General features: G+C 40.6%; 1 long non-coding RNA gene across 2 annotated transcripts in view; it reads right to left on the bottom strand.

Moving 5' to 3' along the window:
• Positions 1 to 1,036: 1,036 nt before the first annotated feature.
• LOC26527639 overlaps positions 1,037 to 20,237 on the bottom strand; it is a 54,925-nt gene continuing 35,724 nt past the window's right edge. For both annotated transcript variants that reach the window (XR_001449315.3, XR_004364154.2), the window contains exons 4-5: positions 12,295 to 12,538; positions 1,037 to 2,316 (exon numbers count right to left, since the gene is read on the bottom strand). This is a non-coding gene — a long non-coding RNA (uncharacterized LOC26527639). The remainder of the gene's footprint in view (positions 2,317 to 12,294; positions 12,539 to 20,237) is intronic.

Below are 20,237 nucleotides of genomic sequence, written 5' to 3'. Positions count from 1 at the left end.
CTAATCGCGAGCTGGCTTAGAGAATCACTCAAGTATTCATTCAAATCAGGAATTCGCTTTGAGTGGCGCTGCCCTCGCCAGGCGCTAATTCCATACCTGAATACCTGAAGCTTAATCAAGTTAAGCTGTTAATTTATATAACGGTAAAAGCATATTAACAACAGATTTGATGGGGCGCACGAATTTATCGACTTCGCTTTCGTGGCCATAATTTGCACACGCAAACCGCAAATGGAGCGGCTCGAAGATTAGGCCACGCCCCCGTTTCGCAAAGCTGAGCAATTCGATGCACGGGACACGTGCGCCGCCTTAAGCTGCGACTTATCGATTTGCTTAAATTGCGAAACTGAGCCTAAGCCGTGCTTTAATAAAAGCCACGCCCCGTTCTGTGGGCGGGCAGCCATTTTGTACAGCCGAAGAGCTTAAAGCCATATAAGCTGCAAGCAGTGTTGCAAAGTTTCGCGAAAGTTTCATTTTAACTTTGTTACGCAGTTTTCTTGCTCGGTTTGTTGTTTTTTTTTTTTTTATTTATTTGGCTGTTTACTTTTTATGCGATATTAAGAACGCTGTTAACCCCTTGTTGCCGGCATGACTACAACGACCTATTTTAAACTACAGCCAAAGTTTTCCCATGCACACACATGCACACACTTGCACACACACACGCCTCATTGCATGCAAATAAACATTCAATATGTAAGGACACTGCAACATGTCGCAGGATAAAGTTTCTTTCTTTTTTTTTGGCGCGCGTGTGTGTGTGTCTCATGTACTTGGTTCTCCCACTCCCTCGCATTGGTTTCTATCAGCGCATTTTGATTTTGTTCTTGAACGAGTTGCTCAATTGTTTTGGCCATGTTGCAGAGAGCAGTTGCAACTAGTTTACTTTTATTGCATTGTCGTGCGGTTGCAAGTCGCCAAGAAGTATGCTTTTAATTTGCGAAAGTTGCATGTGCGGCAGCAGTTGCCCAAAAACTTCCAAGTGCCACACAGACACTGAGCACGAGAGGGACAGGGCGAAAGAGAGGGGGAGGGGGGGGCTAACTGCAGCTGATTAGAGCTGCTTGCCACACACACCTGACGAATGTATATGTGTGCGTGTGCCACAATTTACAGTTAACAGCTAGTGTGGCCAATTAAAACATGTCTAAAAAGCGCTTATCTGGCCAATTAGTGGCAAATCATTCCGTAGCTTCGACTTGCCACAGTCTCTGGTCCCCCTCTTCCTCCCCTTCTCCTCGCATAAACTGCTAGTTAAATGTGCGCTTATTTTTTGTGCTGTAACTAAAGTTTCGCACGTTTGGCACTCGTAAAAAATTCTGTGGAAACAACAACGGAGGCAGCAGCGACAACTCGTCATAAAAAGCAAATTAAATGGAAAAGATTTGAGACGCGCACGCATCGAGCAATTAGTTTTTGCAGTTTTAAGTTAAACTAATTAAATTTAATTGCGAGCACTTGCCAAAAGCCACTAAAAGTTAAGAAACTTTTTGAAAAAAAGCGAGAGAGTAAATAATATATATATATATATAAAATAAATGTTGTACGGGGCTAAACTGGCTGAGAACTGTGGCAGTGGAAATACCCACGCTGAATGGCAGAGCGCGATATATTCATAGCTAATTAAGACTGCAGCAGTAGTAGTTTAAGTGATGTGATAATATACTTTATGAGACGTACCATACATACATATATATTCTGATTGAAGGTAAATACTTCCTGAATATATTTTACATAAATTGAAAATTTATTGTATTAAGAAATTCAGAAATTATTGGGAGGTTGAGTAGATGATGGATATGCGAAATTATTGAAAGAGCTCTTCCGACGGCCGATGGTATTAGTAATAAATAAAGTTAGTTGGCTGTATCTAGTTTAATGTCTACTATATTCGGTAGAGCCAGAAATATGTAAATTAATCGAGTAAAAACCTACATTAGGTAACTTCTGTAGTAAGTAAAACGATTTAAAGATTTATTTAAGACGCGTAAACTCCCTTGATTTTATATATAACAGCGATAATAAATTTACTCTATTTTTAATTTAAATTCAAAACAAGGTTTTATAGAAAACGCATAAAATAAGCTTTTGCTTAAGTTTACATACAGAATATATTTGCTGTAATTAATTTGCTGTATTCACTGCTAACACAATATAATGTTCATATTTCTGCTATGTATAAAAAAGTTTCTTTCGGTCTAATATTCTCTTGGAGCAAGCGTGGTGTGAACAGAGCAATTAAGTGCTATAATAAAGAATATTTATAATCTACATAAATATTTACCTGAATCATAAATCGCGCTGGGCTGTGCGTGTCTGCAAGAGAGAGAGGGAGAGAGAGAGAGAGGGAGAAGGAAATTAATTTAATTATATGAATTTAGATAGCTTAAAGACTAGTAATAATAGGTTTATTACGAGCGCTATATCATTTGCATAACACACACACACACACTCACAGACACAAATGTTGATGGCTCTTTGTGGCTGCCACAGAACTAGTTGCAAAATGTGAAAAATGTACAATTTCTGCTGCTGCTTTTCCACCTTATTGGCTTTCAAGTGGGCTTAGGTGGAAAAGTTATTCTTTTTATTTGCTGCTACTGCTGCTGTTGGAAGCACTAGGCTTCCTCTTCTTCTTTCCATTGAGGACAGCCGCCGGCGCGGGCAACGAGTCTTCACTGTATCCAAGGCTCGTATAATACCATGTCATGCCATGCAACTGTGGCGCGACCTTCGCCGTGTGTCTGTGTGTGTGTGTCTGTGTGTGTGTGTGTGTGAGAAACTGTGCACCTTGCAGCAGAAAATAGAAAGAGACAGCTAGCCACAGCTAACTATAGTGCCCTAGCCTACGTCTGGCCCCTTGCCTACTTCCGGCTGCACAGAAAGCGAAGCAAGGCGAATTTTTATGCAATTTTCTTTCAGTTTGGTTTTTTTTTTTTTGTTTGCCATGGCAAATGCCAAGGAAAACTGCGACGACAGCGGCTTAAAATTTAAATCGCTCCGCAAAATCGAAATTGAAAAAAGAAGAAGCAGCAGAAAAACTGTCGGACAAGTCACACGGCCCATTTACTTGAAAAGCAAATCAGTATATTAGAAACAGCCTATCGAATCGATAGGCAACAATTTGCATAATGAAATTTTTCAATATAAAATTAATACGAGAATTTACTTAGAGATTCCGAACTGTAAAAGCTCCTATGATTTATTCATTGCTGATTGATATACATACATATCTGCATGGTTAACTGTGTAATTGAATAATTCAATTAATATTATTTGCCCATATGTTGATGTTGTATATAAATTTATTTATAGTCATATATTAATTCTTTCATATATATGAGTATATAATATATTATTATGTAGTTTTACTATATAGTTTGTGTAGTTTTATATAGTCAAATTATTCTTTAAATATCAGTAGTAATTTTATATTGTTGGGACTGTTGGGACTGAAGCGAATTTGTATGCCAGAGAAATGTTAATAAACCACTTTCTCGCATATTTTATTAAATTTATTCTGCCAAAATATTTTATGAAATATTCAGTTGGGAAACGTCTTTATGCAATTTCTATTTTTGTTTCTAAAATTCTCAATTTAGTGTAATTGATTGCCTTCAATAAAAAACGAAAGGCAATGGAATTTTTCTCATTGAACGGCGCTCGAGGACTTTGTAGGAATATAATGAAATTGGCAGCATGCTGCATGCAGCGTTGCAGCCACCTTGTCGGCATCGTTCGGCATCGCCGGCAATTGATGTTGCAACACTTTTGGTATTTGGGGACTGCCACCAAATTGATGGCAGCATCTGCGGGCCGTGTCAATTTTGGTGCATTTTGTTGCTTGATTTGCGCGCGTGGCGCGAATTTTGCATAACAATTGCGAATAGGGCGGCGGCATGGGCGGGGCGCTGCATTGGGGCACAATTGATTTAAATGTTTGCGCACATGTTTTCCAGCCAGCAGCATGCAACAAAAAGAAATCGAAGTGGGCGAGAGCGAACGCAAAAGCGCAGAAATTGCAACAAACGAAAAGAATTCACGTAATAATATGCAAAGTGCGGGGCAGGCGGACGGGCAGGAGGCAGCCATGTGTAACGAGTGGGTGGCCAGGGGACTAGTCGAGGGGGCGTGGCGGCTGCTTGCAATTGTCGCAGCATGTCGCGCCGAGCTGGGCGTTCGCGTCAACAACATTTTTCCAACTCAATTACCATCCAGCTGCGACGTGTGCAACGTGCAACGTGCCACGTAAAAAGCAAATCTCAAGCGGCTACAGGAGCTGCTGCTGCTGCAAATAAACTCAAATATTGACAGGCAGCATTAGGGTGACTTGGAGGGAGGGAGGGGGAGAGGGCTTATAGGGCTTAACTTTTGGCTGTCTGCTTTAAGCCGTAGCCAAGGAGTTAAAGTCCCTTCAAGCTCTGCGGCCGAAGGCCTTGTGGCACGTGCAATGTGGCAGCTGTTGCAGCTATTTATATTTGCCTGCCACAAACAGACAGACGGCATGACAGCCACACACACCTGCACACACACTAATAAATAAACACGGCAACTGTCAGTCAGCTGAGATGAGCCCTTGCCTTCAGCTGCAAACTTCTGTCAGTGGCTAATCACTCATATAAATAAACCCTAGCTGAGAATGCTCTGCAAACGCCTGTGACTGAGAGTGTGTGTGTGTGTGTTGTATATGTGTGTGGCTTTCTGCAGGTGCCTGCCAACAATGCGGCGCTCATTTGTTGTTGTTGTTGTTGCTGCTGCTGCTCCTTGCTGCATGTTTGGCATATGTAAATTATGCCAGTGCCAAGTCAGCCACTTAACTCACAACCAGTCGCCTCTCCCCTCCTGCCTGCGCCCGCCTGTCGTGTGCCCACTTTATGCCCTCTGTCAGTCATTCAGTCAGCTTGAAAATTTGCCGCTCACCCATCAACGTCAGCGCACAGGCAGCTGCAGCTCCTGCTGATTGCAAAAGTCAACTTTTTGGCTCCATGCTGTCTCCAGCTCTTTACCTCTCACACGTCCTTCTCTATATTCCTGCATCTCTCTCTATCTTTTTTGCACACTTGTGTCATCTCCCTCTCGTTTTTTCGGGCATTGAGTGTTTGTACTTTGCATACCCTACAGACATACAGCAGGGTAAGCTTAAGATCTATTCATTTTTATTCTACTCCTTATTTATTATTTTAGGGATATTTATTATACTTATTATTATATAAGAATATTATTTTCATATTTATAATTATTTTTATTATATTATAAATATTTATTATTATTTTATTTATCATATTCAAAAGTGCATTTCTATAGTTTTATTTTTTTATTTTTACATGGTATTTCATAGTCAGTCAGGTCAACACTTTATGTGCAGATTGTTTGTATTTGCTGTCGTTATTGTTGTTGTTGTTGCTTCTTGCTGTTGCTGCACTCGAGTGAGCAAATACTTTATTAAAACTCTGTTTGGGCGCCGCCAAGCAAAATGTAAATCATTCATGTGCCACTACAACAACAACAATAACAGCTGTTGTGTGTGTGGGCGTGGCTAATGAGCAGCTCTTGTGCACTTGTTTTAATTTTGGTTTACGGCTCAAGTGTTTGGCTTGAGCCGTAAGTTAAATATATGCCAGCTAAAGCAAACACACGTTACGTATACGCAATGTTTGCCAAGGCAACAGCAGGCGTAGACGATGATGCTGCAGCGGCAAAGACGAAGACGTGGATCTCAGCTCGGTAATTGATATGAGAGCTAATAGTATTACACAGCATATGTAGCCGGATGTTTGTGAAGGCCACTCGAGTGGCTATCAGCTAGCTCAGCAAATTGCTTGCATTGCCGAAGGACATGAAAGGACAATCGAACTGGACGAACAGACGCCGAGCTATGCCAAGGGCCGACTTGAGTCTAACCCTTTTTGCCGGCTTTGATGTGCTCGACACCTTGACAAAAGCCGTCCAAAAAATGTCGAGTGTCAAAAGCAGCTGCCGTCTCATGCCAGGCACCCTCCCGCCCCCCCATCGACAGCCATAAAATGTGATACTCGCGCCTGGGACGGTGCTATAAAAAGCTTCGAATCACGTCATTCGAATGTCAACATTTATGTATTTCCTCCAATTTTTGCTCTTCTTCTTTTTTTTTTTTTATACCCTGAACCCATTTTCAATGGGAAATCAGGGTATAATAGTTTTGTTGAAATGTATGTAACAGGCAGAAGGAGGCGTGGCAGACCCCACAAAGTATATATATTCTTGATCAGGGCGACGAGCTGAGTTGATTTGGCCCTGTCCGTCTGTCTGTCCGGCTGTCCGTCTGTCCGTCCGTCCGTCTGTCCGTCTGTCCGTCTGTCCGTATGTATGAACGCGTCGATTTCAGAAGATATAAGAGCTAGAGACTTCAAATTTTTCATTAAAAATCGATAACTCATCCCGATCTTTTTTTATCGATAAAAAACCTTATCGAAAACCAGTTATAAAATTATATCTTCTACACCTTTATTGCTAGAGTCTCCAAATTTTTTAGGTATGCCTATATGCAATTTATACAATTTCGGTTTTTGTTAAAATTTACCCCCCACCCTGAAATTCACCCCCCTCACCCTCACTTTTGTAAAAGCTTATTTCAAATACTAGAGACTTGTGCTTTGGCAATTACATGCATATCCATGTCATAATCATAATCTGAAAGTTTCATGAAGATCGTACGTCCACAAAAAAGTTATTAAACAATTAAGTTCTCATAGTAAGCGCTCACTGCCGCCCATGCGTGTTTATGCGTGGTTGCTTGTGTGTGTATGTGTGTGTGTATATGTGTGTGTGTATGCGTGTGTGTGTATGTATGCCTGTGTGTGCGTACGTGCGTGTGTGTGTGTGTGTGTGCGTGTTTCTGGTGTAAGCTGAAAGTCGCGAAAAAGTATTGAAATATCTATTGCTCCAAGGGTTCAGGGGATCTCGTAGTCGAGCAGTCTCGACTAGAGCTTTCTTACTTGTTTTTATATATTTTTTTGGAATCATTCACTTGACTTGGGCGTCAGTCCATTCAAAGTTCGACACATGTTAGGGCTGTGGTAGAGCGTGCTTGACTAGCAGTTACCCTGTGTAAGCTACAGTTAACTTTTGTTCATTCCCTATTGAAGCATATTGTATTTTAAAACTCTTTTTTTTTTTTTTTTTAATTATTTTTACAATATTTTCTTGAGTACAGCTAGAGCTCTGGTCTGTTATATTAAGATAATATATAATATTAAGGAGATTTTTCTGATTCTGCTTTAGCTAGATTTTGAGTTGGTTGGGATGATATTGATGAACAAATCAATATGTAGGAAAGAAGAAATAGATTCCGCTCTAGTTCGAACAGCTGCTGTATCCCAACGAACTCATATATAATATAATATTTCTGAACAAATCAATAAATAAGATATTTCTAGTTTCATTAACAATTCTTCAATAACTAATAACAAAAAATATGATAGCCTTCTGAGTCTAATTTAGCTCGCACAGAATCCTATATTGATCAATAAATACACGAGATATTTCCAGATATCAATAGGAAAATTCAGTCAAATAGGATTTAGTGCCATTTCATACAAATTGTGCTATTAACTAATTATTTTTCTGAACTAATCCTGCATTATGATCTGGATCATTATTCAACTGTAGCCTCAACAAACTGTTTCCTTTCAGCAAGCACTTCTACATATTCAATAGACTCCACTTGCATGTTAACTATTTACAGGTCATTTAAATACAGACAAAAGACTTTTTAGCTATTCATATTGCCTGACTTGCCCGCTCTCGCTGTCTGTCCGTCCGTTTCTCTGTGTCCGTGTCTGCCTGATTGTTCCGTCTAATTTGTGAGTGCCTGTATCTCTTTCGTAGCTCCATTGCTATCGACTTGTCTATCTGACTCGCCTGTCTGTCGCGCCACGCCCCGACCGGCGCCCGCCCTCGCCTTGCTATGCTATGCCTTGCAGTCATGTGTCAAACTCTTGATGTCAACTTCTGACATAATATTGACAGCTAAACAAATCCAATTATGCCCAACTCCTGCAGCACACACGAAGCGGTTCAAGTGTGAGAGACTCTCGTAGCTTTTTGGGCTTCTAACTTTCGGAATATGCTAAATGTTGACCATGTTTGCTTTAGCAATGTGTGTGGTTGTTTGTGTGTGTGTGTGTGTGTGCGCATGTGAGTGTGTGTGTGCGTGCGCTCAAGCGCTTTAAACGTTTTCCCAGTGCTGACCAGTGGAGCAACTGCTACGATATTTCAATATTCCGATAGGCTGCCTGCTGCCTGCTGATTGTTGTTGTTCTTGTTCCTCCACAGATGTTGCTGCCGTTGCTGTTGTTGCTTTTGCTGTTGTGGCGCCAGTAAATTGCGTAGGTGTGCAATTGAATTATTGCAGTCAATGCACACATTCACACTGCCCTGCCCCCTCTCCCTGGCATTCAGCTTCTCCTGGTCAGCCGCCGTCGCTTGCTATCATAAATATGAAATTTTGAGCCTACGCAGTAATGCAGGCGGCACAGCCTGCATATTATCCACAGCTATTCCTTCCCCTTTCACACCCCTTTCTCTTTGCCTACTGCATACTGCCTGCTGCCTGCTGTGCTGGCCAAACTCTCAGGGACTGTGCCAACAACCGTTTTACGGTTTATTTTTGGGGCATTGAATGCAAATATTGGCATAAATTTCGGCTGTTGTGGTTGGCAGCAAGTCTCTTCTTCTGCCTCGCTCTCTCTCTCTCTCTCTCTTTCGCTCACTGCGTATGTGTCGCACAGCATCCGATTCAGCTTGAGTATAGCCAAATTTCATTTGGCTTTTGCCACAAACACACACACTCACACACACACGCACACAAACACACACACAGATACACACTTCTGCCTGACTGCATTGTTTGCCCTCGCACAGAATGTAGTTGGATTTCGGATTTTGGATTTCAGATTCTGAATTTGGCAATTGGAAAGTTGGTTGTGCCGCTCGTTTCGGCCAGCAAATCGCATTTTGTGTTAACAAATTTGTTCGATAAAGGTCAAAATGTGCTTGGAATTGCTAAAGGAATTTTCAAACTAAAATTCTAGAAAATTGTAAGCTGGCAAATTGAATGGGAGGAGTCCTTGGAAATCAGTGCATTTATGCTTGACAAAGTGAACAGCAGTAAAAGCCTTCAGCATCTGAAAAGTAGTACCATAAAATCCGTCGCTTCTCTCTATAGCCCAGGCTCAGATATATTCTGTAGATATTTTTGCAGGCATATCTTAAAGCTGCACGCTCATAAAAACTTTGGCTGTTAAAAGGCTGGGCGAATCTAAAGATTTCAATAGCCAAGTCGGCCAATAATTATAAGAATGTTTAACTTTAGCTTGCTGGCCAACTGTCACTTGGCCCCGCCTCCTGCTGGCCGACGGCCTGCCCACGTGGCTGCTGATTTATGTGTTTGTTTTTGGTTTTTGGCCGCCTGCGGCACATTTATCAGCGCAACAACAACGATAACAACAACAGCAGCAGCAGGAGCAGCAACAACGGCAAGCAAAACAAACAACGGGCCCAACAAATGACAGATCAGCCTCAGCAGCGGGCCCAGCGACCAAGTCCTTGGCGAGTTTATTTAGGCAGCCGCAACTATTTGAATTCCTTTGCGAAAAGCACTCAAGAAGAGTTCGCAGCCAATTGGAATTCAATACGCTTGGCATTTCCAAGCGTTTCGGTTCAAAGTTCAATTAAGTGAACATTTGTGCTCAGGGGTAGCGAGAGTGTGAGGAGCATTCATTGTTAAGCCTTTGATTGCTATTTAGGGCAAACATATAAATTTGCACAGCTAGAACATGGCTGCAGGCAACGCCCAGCTCGAAATTCGAAACGCCTCCTGCCAAAAAGTGATGGCAGTTGCCTACTTCTTCTTCTCCTGCTGCTGCTGCCCCTGCTGCTGCTCCTGCTGCTACCCCTAACCCAAATCAATAAATTAAGCGCGCCTTTAAATATATTTCTCTGTCTGTTTAGCCATCTCTCTCTGTATCTCTCTCTCTCTCTCTCTCTCAAATTTTGGTTGTGCCGTAAATCGTTTGCACGGGAAATTGGCAAAAACATCAAAAAACTTTTCTTGGCCCGCAAAACTATGCTACGGCGAATGTTTGGCTGCTGCCTAAAACTATGCTAATTTCCGAGTATTTTTGTGTTCTGTTTGCCTGAATGTTGTCCTTGCCCGTTACACATGTCCCACGGTCCTAAGTAAACCAATTTGTTATTTGTCTTTGTGTGTGTGTGTGTGTGTGTGTGCGAGCCTCGAAAATTCTATTAAAATGGCATAAATTACAAACTCGATTTACAGCTGTAGCGGCGCGACTCTCGGGGCGGATGGGAGGTGACAACGCACTTAAATACATTTTAATTAGCTGCCAAGGCAATTGGCAGGACACTCACTCGCCCACACTCATTCACCCACATTCATTCACCCACACTCATTCATCCACACAGACAGCCAGCTCAATGGCGCTTTTGATTTTCGCCTCAAAGTGTGCTACAGTCTCGACATTTTCGTTGCCTTTGCTTTCCGCTGTTCCTTCATTTTCCGCTTTTCATTTGCACAAAAGCTACTTAGACACGATTTTGCCCCGGTCCAGCAACTACAACAACTACAGCAACAACAACAATGGTCATTGGTTTTGGTTCATGGCAAAATGATGAAAGGCATTTGGCTCTGATGTTTAGTTGCAAAACAATTAAGCTGAAAGCAAAGCTGTGTAGTCAAGTGTGTGTGGGTGTATGTATGTGTGTGTGTGTGTGTGTGTGTAGGTGTGTGTGTAAAGTGAAATGAAATGAGATGAAATGAAATGAAATCGCTCTGAAGAAGATCAAGTCAAAATGATTCACAATAGACGACTGCTGAATACACTTTCCCAATTCTTCCGTTTGCTATATATAATAATATCATTCGAATATATTAATATGTTAACAACATAGAGTATAAGCCAAAAAATATTAAAAATTAAACTTTTGCAAAAATAAATTCCTTGAAATATTTACAGATATTTATGCTTTTGTAATTTTCTAGAAACACCTTATTATTGAAATATTTTGAATAAATTTTGATTTGATTTAATCAAGTGTAGAGGAATGCAAATGCTTGGCAGAAATTCTGTAAATTTAGCTGGCGTAATACAATATACCTAAAAAAAGGCAAAGTAGCTGCATAATAATAAGCTGGATAAGTATTCAAATAATTTTTATTTTTAGCCAAAAGATTTTAGTTCAATTGCTTTAGCTTAAAAGCCAAAAGCCCAGAGTTTGTAATTTAAATTATATTCAGTCTATTACTCATCAAGCATTCGGTTTTTATTGAATTGCGAATTTTTTATATATTGGTATAATTTATATATTTTATACATTACACTTTGCTATTAACAAATATGCAAATCATATGATATATACCATACAGGCGTACAAGAATATGTATGACAGACAGACAGATGTGCTAGGAGGACTCAATGAAGCAGCTGAAAGGAATCTTCCATTGAATAGAATGACTTAGGGGAGTTGTTAGAGCTTCCTTTTCGAAGCATTGAAAATATATAGAGCCTAATACATGAGTAGATAGTGTATACAGTAACTCCCCTAACTCATTCTATAATAGTATCTACTATACATCTATATAGGATATAGTAATTAATAATAAATCAAAGTTGGTATATTTCATGGACTTAGCTATTTAATTAGTTTGAATCGGAATACGAGCCAAGTACTCTGTATATCCAAAGCTGTCACATAGCTTCCCACTAGTTGAATATGCCCTCTAACCTACTTGCTGTTTTTCCCGATAGGGTATGGATGGCGTAAATGTTCCGTCATTGACAAATGTGAAGTGCGTTGGAGCGATGTTTCGACATTAGCATTAATAGTGTGGCATTAATTTCAAGGCGCAATATAGAAGTACACATTTCTATGTATATATATGGCATTTCCATGTGTATTTAGAGGGACGCAATTATAACTACAGACCGCCGTCAATGTGTGTGCGTGTGCGTGCGTGCTGGTGTGTGTGTGTGTGTGCGGATTGGCTTTAAAGAGCACATAAACACATTACCACATTACGTATACAACGGGGCTGCCAGGCCCCAGGCTCCATTAAATCCACTTGACAACGACTTGAGGTAATGTTTGCATATGCCAGGATCCTAGCTACGCTCTGTGCCACGCCCCGCCCACCCTGCGTCCCCTCACACAGTTTGCATAAATAATTCATTTGAAAGGACGCTTTTAGGTTCGCAAAACTGTTGTAGACAAAACTGCTTAAATATGCATAATTACCTGAGACATCTGGGGCTGCTGCCACGCCCCCGCTCTAAAGCGAAAAAGAGAGATAGAGCGAGAGTAGCCAAGTTTTCTGAAGTCTCAAGTCAAGTCAAGTCTGACGAGCTCGTGCCGGAAGTGTGTGCTAGAGAACGCATGCCGTCTTTCGTCCTTCGTCCTTCATCCTGCATCCTGCGTGCCGTGTCCCGTGTCCCGTGTCCCCTCTCCTTTGCCCCGGGCACTTGGAATACATTTTTGGCCTCTGCAAAAGCAAACAAGCATCAACAACAGTTAGAGTCAAGCGGGAAAACGAGCGGATTTTCCTTCGCCGCAATTTACACAATTTCCACAATTGCCACAAAATTGCCGCACATTAAAATAATAAAAATTGTTTACAACATATTTAACTAATTGGGCCGTACTCTCGTTCGCTCGTTCGGGGCCAATCAAAATCTGTTCAAATAGTCAAAGAGTCAACAGCAAAAAATGTCAAAAAATATTTAAAAATATTGCCAGGTGCTGGCACGCAACCTTGAGCCGAGGCGTGGTAGAGCTGGTGGCCAGCCCCGCCCTCGCACTCGCCCTCGTCAGCACGTTCCACATTCCGCTTCCGTTCGGCCATAAATATAATTACAATAATAAAGGAAATATTTACAACAATTGTAAATATCTCGACTCGACTCAACTGCGGCTTTCAACACGCACGGCCCCAAATTAATAAACTCCAATTGGCAACGCCTCAAACCCTCTAGCCTCTAGCCACCCTCCCCCTCCTCCGCCTCCTGCAGGACTAACGGCCTGATTGCCGGCGCCAGCGCTTCCTGATGAGCGTGTGAGCTCATAAAGATTTCCTGGCCCTCAGGGCTGCAGCCTGTGCGTGCGGCAAGTGACACAGAGCAGGCGAATTAATCGCAGGCTTGACTTGCTAATACCCTATACTATCTATAAACTGCAAGCTAACCTTGATTCCATACACACTCTCGGGCAACTAAAGATATTCAGTTGCGTTCAATAAAGAGATTTTATTCTTTCATTTAGAATTTTCGAATTAAGTCAAGACTAAAGACTTGAGCAGTTCACTTTTAATGAGATTAGACCATCAATACTCAATAGTCGATATACATTTAATCGGTTTGCAGGGTATCTGAGCGTAAGGCGTGGCGCTTAGTGACACTTGCCCGCCCTTCGACCCCCTCCACGGGAGCTACTTAATAGAACTTTTACGTTTAACTGTAGCTCGCAGTCGGACTCGCTGGCTGCTATCTGATTACAGTCGCACGCCATAATGTCATCATAAATTGTAGTTAGCCGGGTTAAGGACCAGGCTCAGACAGTAGCTCTGATGGCCGGCACTGTATGCCAGCCAGTTGAGCCACTGTGGCTTTGTGCCAGGTTGAAAAGCGTGGCGCATAGAGAATTGTGTTTAACATGCGGCACTTGAGCGAAATGAAATTTATGATTAAACCAAAGCCCTTGCCCCCTGGACACGCCACGTAGTCAAAGGTAAGCGCTCCAGCTCCAGCTCCAGCTCTGGCTCTAGCTCTCGCTATAACTGTCCAACTGTGCTCAGGGCCGTATGCTAAAGAGATCTGTGTGTGTGTGTGTGTGTGCTGGAGGGTGGTAGCTAGGGGGCAGCGGGGCATATGCCATGGAGCGTGGAGCATGGGCACTCGCACAATGGCGGCCGTTTACCGCAGGCCAAAATGCCACACTTAAGTGAATTACAAAAGCAGCTTGTCGAGCACTGGCAGAGGGCAGCGGGTAGAGGGCAGAGGGCAGGCGAGGCCAGCGCGGGGCAGTCAGCGTGTGGTATGCGGCACGCGGGCTGAAAGTCAGCCAGTCAACGCGTTGACAGCCACAACAAGCGGCTTAATCGCATTAGAGCCCCTCGCCAGCCCCAGCCACAGCCACAGCCCCAGCCCCAGCCCCTGCGACGCAGGAGCCAGAGCCTGGGCCAGGCCCTTGAAGTGCCGACGGACGAGCAGCCGAGCGACCGGCAACGATATTCCAAGAGAGCCAAGTGCGGCAAACTGATTGTGTGGCGCCACACAGCGCATAGAGTCACTAGTGGGCGTGGCATCTTACACCCCCTCAGCCACCCACTGGGCTAGCAGAGGCGCTAAGCTGCGCATTGTGCGCGCCAACAACAGCGACAACGCCAACGCCAGCGCCACTATTTATATAAAGAAAAGCCAGTCGAGCAGCTCCTGTGGGGACAGACAGCGGCAGGGGCAGGGGCAGCGGCAGGAGCTGGGGACCAGCCATGGAAACTACAGCAGGACGTGGCCGTGGTGCCAGGTCGCCTGGGCAATTGCTCTGCCACACAAAAGTTCACAGGCGGCAGGCAAAAATATATGAATAAAAATAAAAAACACCAAAAAAGTGGCAAGAAATGTTTGTGGAGTTTGCTCAACTATGAGTTACCCTTTCTTCATAAAATTGCAGTTGCTTATAAGATATATTTATATTTACATTACTCTCATAAACATTTCACATAATTAACTTAAGCTGTACGATTTATGTATACCTTGTTTAAATGTTAAGGATTAGCTCAATTTACATTGAAGTATAATATAGTAAACCACTTTTACAGCACTATGAAATAATTTTTTCCATGATTTTGCTTTTGTCTTTTCTATAAGCATTGCCAAGTCAACTATATGCTCCCTTTTAAATTACGAGGTATACACAAAAAAAGGAATTTTCATATTGCACACAAAAAATGTAATTTTTCAACAAAAAAGTGAAAAAAAAAACACAATTAATCTACGACAGAGCGCGTTTCAGGCTCAAAGGACTCAAAGAAGGACATGCAAACATTCACAGTCGCAGTCACAGTCACAGTCACAATCACAGTCAGATTCGCAGTCACAGTCGCAGAGTCTGGCAACGCTGGCAGCTGCGTTGGAGAGAGCACAGAGTGCGCTTATACCCTGCTTCCTGTCCAGCAAATCCAATAACTTATCTTGATTTTATGGTTATTCCAACAAAGGCCGGAAGTTGTAGGTGCAGCAAAGACGACAGCGCACCCAAAAAAGGCAACACGAACGCAGGCAGGAGCTTGTCCACAGGGTTAGGGGGGGGGCTGAGCATTTAAGTTTGCTTGTCTGCTGTCCGTTACAATTCAATGTGTGTGTGAGTGTGCGTGGGTGTATGTGTGTATGCAATTGACATATGGTTTCTTCAGAGTATTCGTTTGTCTATTCCCACCCTACCGCTGTCGCTCCCCTCTGTCTATCTCTGTCTCTCTCACACTCCACCACTCTCTGTGCTTTGTAAATTTTGCATGAAATATTTTATTTGAAATGTCCTACATAGTATTGCAGAGTCCTGCCACTTGTTTCTATTCCCACAGTTGCTGCAGCTGATGGGCATTTATTGATGCAGCCCAACCCTCGCCTCCTGCCCCGGCGAGCAGAAGTCAAGCAGTTTGTAAGCTGACATTATCAAGATTAATTGAGGCTTCCTATATATTGTAGTATTTGAATATATAGAAATGGTATTCATGCGACAGTTACAAGGCACTGGGCCAGGTGTTTCCGTGTGCATTTGCATTTGACATTTATGAGCCGCATAAATCTTGCGACAACATCGGCTTTTCGACTAATTGATTAACAAATTGCACACAACATCGCAGCTTCTGCTCGCTTGCCGACTGTGCGAGAGCTTTACAGCTTGTAGAAGTAAGACAAAAAATTTCAATAAATATTTAAATTTAATAATCAAATTATGTTGCAGCAATTACGAGAAAAGTAAATGAAAAACTGCGGGGAGTGTGAGCGCGCGAGCGCCCCAAGCACAGCCGAGAAAAATCAAATTGAGCAAAGCTGCTCCTGCTGTTCCTGCTACCCCTGCTGCTGGGGTACGAAAAGTTTTTGCCAGATTGGCATGCTGGAAATTTTTAGACGCACCCGCAGGAGAACAGCTGCCAAGTGCAGGGCAGAAAAAATAGCCGAGGAGCAGATGAAAAGTAAAAGGCGAAGCTAGATAGAAAGTGTGGCAGAAGGCAAAAGGCAGAAGGCAGAAGGCGGAAGGCAGATGGCACAGACAATGATAATGATATTTTCCTTATTCCAGCAGGAGGGATGCTCCAAATTTATGCGCCAATGCTTTTTCTGCTTTTCGACCATATTACATATTCATTAAATTGCAGCGAGCGGAGGCTGCCTGCCAATCTCGGTTGAAACGCTCTCAGTAGGCAGCTCAACTCAAGCATCAATGGCAATGCCATCTCTCCTTCCCTACCCCTCTCTCTCTATATCTCAGCTGGTATCTAGTTTCATCTAATTGGTAATCATCGCGGCGCACAGCATCCGCAGCGGCATTAAGAAATCACTGAAATAATGTTGAAATTGAGCTCAAAACTCGTTTGTTCCAAACTGTAGCGAGCTGTGTCGAAACTGAGACAATGACGCAATTTGATATTCGCTCATTGCACAAATATATATAAGCATATATACTTGTATAAGTTATTTAGATATTGCATATTATACAATATATTGTTTAAGAGTCTCTGAGGCAATGACATCAGTGAATTGCATCATGCGCAGAAAATTTGGAGACATTAGAATATCGAACATGGATTCAAAAGCTTCTCATGAAAATCAACAAATAATGATGATGCTACTTTTGTTTGTCTTTGCTTAAGTTAATATTTATATGAGCTTGCAGCTTAAAACTTTAGATGAGCCGATTTACAAATAAAGTAATTTTAATTAGACCCGGAGAAAGGAACGAGTGAAACTCATTCAAAATGAAAAGTGAAGTTAGACAGTTGAAATAATAAGATATAAAGTCTATTTAGGAGACTCTAATAAAAATCATAAAACATCTGTAAAAACACACGGAAAATAAATAAATTCAAATAATCTCTAATTAATATTGAAGTAAAGTCAAAATATCTAATTATTTGTTTTTCTATCAAATTATTATAATAACTCTATTTAGTTAATTTATGTTTAAATAATTTGCTATCTAGCTATTTATCCTCTATAATAATTGACATAGAGAATAAACACATAAATAAATCATTATTTTTGCATAATAAAACTGTGCTGCTCACTCGTGGCATTTAATCCTTCTCAGATGCCGTCATAGATTTACTAAAATAACTAAATAAACCAACAAAGCCAACTAGATAATAACAACTCTTTACATCTAGCTTTTTCACATTTAATCAAAAAGAACGGAAGCCAATAAATAAATAAATAAATAATAAATAACGCGAAATTAAATTGCCCTAATTGTATTTTTTATTCGGTGTTTATTAAAAACAGTTGGGCAGCTGCTGCCGCCAAGTGTCAATAAATTCTAATAAAATGCAATTAAAGCGCACAGCGCACAACGGCTTTTTAATAGCCGTTTTATGTGGCCGCAGGAGCGTGCGAGCGGCAGGAGCAAAAGGACAAAGGGATTATGGACAAACAGTTGGGCCAAACCGCATATGCAAAATGCGGGGCCATCAGAATATGCAAAAATATAAATCAACGCGAAATCAAACGCAATGAAGCATAATTTGTGCGCAGTTCTGTTTGCTTTAAGCTGGGACAACTAAATAAATTAAGAGTTTACAAAAATGATTTCAATAAATACATTAATATTTGCGACAAAAGTCAACTGCGAATTATGCTAATTCATAATTGTGTCTATCAAAATATCATTCCGCAAGGCACACATAATGTATTGCTATTAATGTATAAATATCGCCAACAAATATGCAAACACATTTTTAAATTATGCACGTCAATTGTTTGCGCAACAAAACTGTAAAAAGTCAATTTAAATTGACGCCGCTATAAATACCTATATATATATCAATTTATGTGAAAATGGAAAATATGTAACGAAAAAATAGGTGGAAAATAAAATATAAATAAAACAAATTATAAAATCACATGTGATTTAAACGACTGTTGACGAAATTGTCGCGCTAATTTGTTTGCGGATAACAAATGAAATAAAAAAAAATAAAAAAAATAAAAAAATTAATAGTAACAACAGAAGATTAAGCGCACGACTGTACAATGCTCTCAATTTACTGCTGTAAATTAATTATATATAAACATATAATACATTTTTATTTTCATTTGTATAATGCATATAGCTTATCATTATAACTTATCATTTTAAATATATATCATAAATTTTAATATTGGGTTTCGTTTCCTTAAAACCTCTAAAAAGAAAGCTGAGTGTGGACGACTATTATAATATATATTTATATATTTACCAATAATTATGAAACCAACGTTGTATCAATCCTTTTTTCAAATATCAAATCATTTCATCAAACGTTTCAATTCGAAATAAATTATCATTATTATACGTTTAAATTTCTTTGTATGTTACGATATAGCTTTAATATCTTGTAAAATATCCTTTAAATATATAATTGCTTAAATCAGATTTTGTGACCTTTTTAAGAAGGTCTTATACATATATCTAATTCTGTTACAATAAAGAATTTGCAATTATATCAGGGAAGTGCGTAGAAAACATATCTCTTAGGGATGCATAACAAATTATTTGTTTATCATAAAAAGCTCTCATTTAATTATATAAAGTTCTTCATTTCTTTTCGATTTCTTCACCCTTTGCTCCGGTAACATTTGCTATGCATTTAGCGTTTATAGGGTATTCAAAAGCTCTAACATATGGGACATTTTTATGATATAGCCGTGGCAATAGCAATTGAGGAGCCAGCTGGGGGATAGGAAGGAAGGCAGCGCAAATGTCGGAAGTGCACGCAAAACGGGCGCAATTAAACAATCAGCACAACAATTACAAAATGTTGACAATGTTGTGCGAGTGTGTGTGTGTGTGTGTGTGCGGTTTAAATAATGGCCAAGGCAAGTTGATAACGTTGACAATGTTAGCAGCAAGTTTGTGGCATTAATTTATTGTAACCGAATGCACAATAAACTGACTGCAAGTCCAATTGTTGGATTGCGGAATTTATGAGGCACAAAGCCAAACAATATTCCAATTAGTTGCATGTAACAACTTGCCACAAAAGTGAGGCAGAGGCAGAGACAGAGGCAGAGGCAGAGCAGATGCAGAGCAGAGCAGAGGCCGAGCAGAAGGCGCAATGCATTGTCAACAGCTAAAAACCCATCGTAAGATTAACCAAATGTTTGCCGAGTGCCTCAAGGCAGTTCTTGAAGTTCTGTTACACTCGGAGAAAATACATTGACTTTACAAGTGTGAGCTTAATCTATATACAATATTTTGAGTAACATTGTCAGAAACGAATTTGGACTGAATCTCAAGAATTCTATGAGCAGAAAATAAATAATAATTTAAAATTGACTTATTTGCAATATAATTTTAGTATAATTTGTATATCTAGGATTATCCTTAAATATACTAATTTTCGAGTTTCTAATATCTACAGTAACTTTAATTTATTTTGAGAATTCAATAATAGAAACATTCAAAAAACTTTGTTTTTGATTTATTTTAGAGAGCCACAAACGGTTTTCAAGGATTTGTAGCTTAGTTCAAATATATGAAGAACTTGGTAGTTAACTTAAAAAAAAGAACTGTACATACTTGCCATTATAAAACTTAATTATTAGCAATACGAATAGAACATAATAGAGCAATACTCGTAATATTAATTTTACATAAATAAATTGTTGTTAACTATAAACTTAATAGACATATATTAGCTGCATCTATTCATGATTTCTAAAAATATTACATGTCTAACTCGCATGATTTTTGGCCAAGTGCATGGCTAGAGTTTGCTGCTAAGTTGTTTCAGAGCTGGGCTCTTCAAATGATTGATATGTTAATATGAAGCATGCCGCAGCAGCCTGAGAAGCCGGAGAAGCCTCAGCAGCTTCTCAGCGCAGCCTGAGCATCAGCCACTGCTGCTGGCATTTGCATATAGACATCATATGCAAATATGTACCGCAATCTAAAGGATGTGCCTTCAAAAAGTATCTGCGAATTTGCGA

This window comes from Drosophila mojavensis, unplaced genomic scaffold (genome assembly GCF_018153725.1).
Source record: "Drosophila mojavensis isolate 15081-1352.22 unplaced genomic scaffold, ASM1815372v1 contig_81, whole genome shotgun sequence".
Lineage (NCBI taxonomy): Eukaryota > Metazoa > Arthropoda > Insecta > Diptera > Drosophilidae > Drosophila > Drosophila mojavensis.
Note: the sequence above shows the minus strand (reverse complement) of the source record. Positions and strands in the feature narration are given on the sequence as shown.